The following is a 3,991-nucleotide window of genomic DNA, read 5'->3' as shown; positions in this document are numbered from 1 at the left end:
TACATGAGGCTTGCATTGATGGGTGGCATGCCATGATAGAGGTGTGCAATGTTGGATAACATGTCTTGCTTAAGATTTCCATTGCTTTTCATGGGCTTTCAGACAAGGCATGGCAGATTGGTTTTGTTTTGAGAGCCATTGCATATGGCTATGGGTACTATATGCATACTTGGAGTAGGCAAAACTAGGCCGTGGTGCCATGGCCTAGTTTTGCCTACTCCAAGTATGCATGTAGTAGCCAAAGCCATATGCAATGGCTCTCAAAGACAAAGCAATGTTTAGTTACATTTCCATTATTTTCTACTAGCATTGATCATTGATGGGACTTTGATCATTGGTGGAGCATTGATCATTGATGGAGCATTGATGATTGATGGGGCTTGCTGTGATTTTCATCTGCTTGCATGTGTGAGGCTTGCATTGATGGATGCCATGCCATGATAGAGGTGTGCAATGTTGAATAACAGCTTCCATTGCTTTTTATGGGCTTTCATTTGGGTGACAAGACATGGCTGATTGGATTTGTGTTGAGAGCCATGTGCCACGGCCTGGTTTTGTCTACTCCAAATATGCATATAGTACCCATAGCCATATGCAATGGCTCTCAAAGCCAAAGCAATCATAAGTTACATTTCCATTCTTTTCTACTGGCATTGATCATTGATGGGGCTTTGATCATTTGAGCATTGATAATTGATGGGGCATTGATCATTGATGGAGCATTGATCATTAATGGGGCTTGTTGTGGTTTTCATCTGCTTGTTGCAAAGGTGAGGCTTGCATTGATGGATGGCATGCTATGATAGAGGTGTGTGCAATGTTGAATAACATGCCATGCTGAAGCTTCCATTGCTTTTCATGGGCCTTCATTTGGGTGACAAGGCATGGCAGATTGGTTTTGTTTTGAGAGCCATTGCATATAGCTTTGGGTACTATATGCATACTTGGAGTAGACAAAACCAGGCCGTGGCACCATGGCCTAGTTTTGCCTACTCCAAGAATGCATGTAGTAGCCAAAGCCATATGCAATGGCTCTCAAAGCCAAAGCAATCTTTAGTTACATTTCCATTCTTGTCTACTGGCATTGATCATTGATGGGGCTTTGATCATTGGAGCATTGATAATTGATGGGGCATTGATCGTTGATGGAGCATTGATCATTGATGGGGCTTGCTATTGTTTTCATCTACTTGCATATGTGAGGCTTGCATTGATGGATGGCATGCTATGATAGAGGTGTACAATGTTGAATAAGATGCCGTGCTGAAGCTTCCATTGCTTTTCATGGGCCTTCATTTGGGTGATAAGGCATGGTAGACTAGTTTTGTTTTGAGAGCCATTGCATATGGCTTTGGGTACTATATGCATACTTGGAGTAGAAAAAACGAGGCTGTGGCGCACTATATGCATACTTGGAGTAGAAAAAACCAGGCCATGGCACCATGGCCTGGTTTTGCCTACTTGAAGAATGCATGTAGTACCCAAAGCCATATGCAATGGCTCTCAAAGCCAAATCAATCTTTAGTTACATGTCCATTCTTTTCTACTAGCATTGATAATTGATGGGGCTTTGATCCATATAGTTGCATGCATTCCATTGCTTGGCATTCTATCCCATTGTGTTTCATTCATCCCACTGAGTAGCATGCAATGCTTTGTGTCGCAAGTTTGTTAAAATTTGAATGAATGCTATCTTTTTTACTTCAAATTTATGTGGTCTCTTATTGCAGTTAAGAATTGTTTATGTTTTCCAGATTTGTTTACTACTTTCTAATGCTAGACTTCTTTGTTTTTTGAAGTAGTCCTGCACGTCGAGGAAAATTAGGAGGGAGCAAATGTGGTAGAAGAGTGGAACAAAGAAAGGGAAGAGAGCAATCTCCTGAACATTTAATAGCTCCAGAGGATCCACTTGTCCTTGAAGAAATGCAGAGCTAAGAAGGTGGGAATGCAATGGGTGATGAAATAGATACTCATGTAGGTCCCGATGAGGCATCTATGTAGATTGTTCCTTACGTTGTACATCCAGAGATTGCACCTCTTGGAGAAGAGACAATACATGAGCATAGATTGTACTTGGATAAAGGAGAGGACATTCTGCAAAAAACTAGAATGTTCAGTTGCTTTGAGTCCCCTCCCATTCCATTATGCCGGCTGATCCCATATGCAAAAGTGAGGGGACTAAGAGATGATGTGTCAGGATTGAAGGCTGCTTTTGTAATAGAAGGGTATGTGCCAGAGAAAGGAGCTTTCATAGTTTCATGCTGGACATTTGCTAGAGAGGAGACCTTTGTGTTTGAGGACATTATGCAAGAATGGGATCCCAATTGGAGAATTGTGAATGAAGAATATGAAGTAGAGATATCAGGAAGTCAAACTCATCAGAATCTTTCAAACAGAATGTTCTATGTCTGGGAGGGAAACCATCGAACGGTTAAACCTTTGAATGGTTGCATGGCAATCTATGATAAGAGAGAGATACTCCCATACTAGAGAGAAATACTATAGGGTTTTGTGTACTATCATTGATCCAACAAGAGTCAGTGAAATAGCTTTGCTTTCTACCCTGCAAAGAATGAACTTGTAAGTGCTTCAAAATTATCTTTCTTATGTTTTCACTTCTTTGGGACTGTTGGCTATAATAGGTTTTGACATGCTTTTATATTTCAGCATGAATACACATGCATTGGTGGTCACATCTATTAGAGATGAGCTTGTTAATTGCTTGAATATTTGTTCTGTTGATCATGAAAGCTACATGAAGGAACTTCCTGATAAGGATAGGAAGTTAATATTTCAAATACAGAAAAAATATACTAAGGGGAGTGAGCCTTGGTATCCTCTTAGCAAAAGATACCTTGGGAAACTGATGTACAATGTAAGTTACATTTGTTTGGTTGATGCATCTTGTTAGTTGTTCTATTTGCGAGGTTTCTTTACTCGCATGTTTATTTAGTGGTTGACAAGTTCAAATGTCCCAGTCATTAAACAAGAAGCTTGAGCAAGCAAAATTGACTTGTTCTATGGAAGAGCTTTAGAAGCTTGAGGAGAAGGATCTTGGAGAGCTCGCTGCTTGTTATGGTGATAGGACATGCAAGGTAATTCATTACTTCATGTGTATGAATAAAAAATAGGCAAGTTGATTTTCCATTCTATGTGTTTGAATGTGATCAATGATTCTTATGTCATAGTTGTGTGATTTCTTCTTTCCCCTTAGATGCTGAACATACTTGATCCAAAATTGGGGGATGAATGGCAGGCAAAAGTCCTATCTCTTGGGTGGGAACCCAACATCTTTGCCACATTGGATAAATTGAACATGCTAGCATTGTATGATGCCCCCATTCATACAAAGATAGTATGGTTGTCCTTACTGGAGGCAAGCAAGGAAACTTATGGTCTTGCTCTAGGGGATCACGCATGTAGAATGTATGCCTTTAGTTGTTATTAAATTAATATATGTCTTACATTCATTTCTGTTTCTTGATGTTAAATTTCAAATTCTTGTTTCAGTTGGCTGCGAAGAGAAGCGCTTCTTGAAAAAATTGGTCAGAAGGCTCAAGAGCTTCTTATTGATTTTCACGATATCATGGGCACAGTGTGGTTATTCCTCCAGAGTGCTCTCTGTATGATTATTATGAGGAGGTCAAACTTGAGGCAATAAAATTTCTTTTTCCTTTGGAGTGCAAAGGGGATAAGAGTGAAGAGAAGACTGCCTCAAAGAAAGTGGAACTGCAAGATATGGCTGTAAAGAGGATTTTATATCAATGATACATCATTCAAAACCTTTTGTCACTACTGCTACAATTTTTATGTGCTATGATGCTTAAAACTTATGTTTTTATTGTTTCTTTCCAGTTACTTTGCTCATCTGAAAGAAAAGGAACATCTTGTCTCCATTCCTGTTATGGCTCGGTCAGTAAATGATGAGTCATGCATGCATCCATCTGCTCTTCGGAGCCTCTCTAGATGGGAGCTTGTCCTTGGTGGATAG

At 39.8% G+C, this 3,991-nt stretch overlaps 1 pseudogene; it reads left to right on the top strand.

Annotated features, from left to right (window-relative positions):
- The first annotated feature begins 2,061 nt into the window (after window positions 1–2,061).
- LOC147906166 (uncharacterized) lies at window positions 2,062–3,991 on the top strand (annotated as a pseudogene).

Source organism: Dipteris shenzhenensis, chromosome 1 (assembly GCF_047967505.1).
Source record: "Dipteris shenzhenensis isolate YYH24624 ecotype China chromosome 1, Dip_SZ_1.0, whole genome shotgun sequence".
Classification (NCBI taxonomy): Eukaryota; Viridiplantae; Streptophyta; class Polypodiopsida; order Gleicheniales; family Dipteridaceae; genus Dipteris; species Dipteris shenzhenensis.
This window is presented reverse-complemented; position numbering and strand designations above follow the sequence as displayed.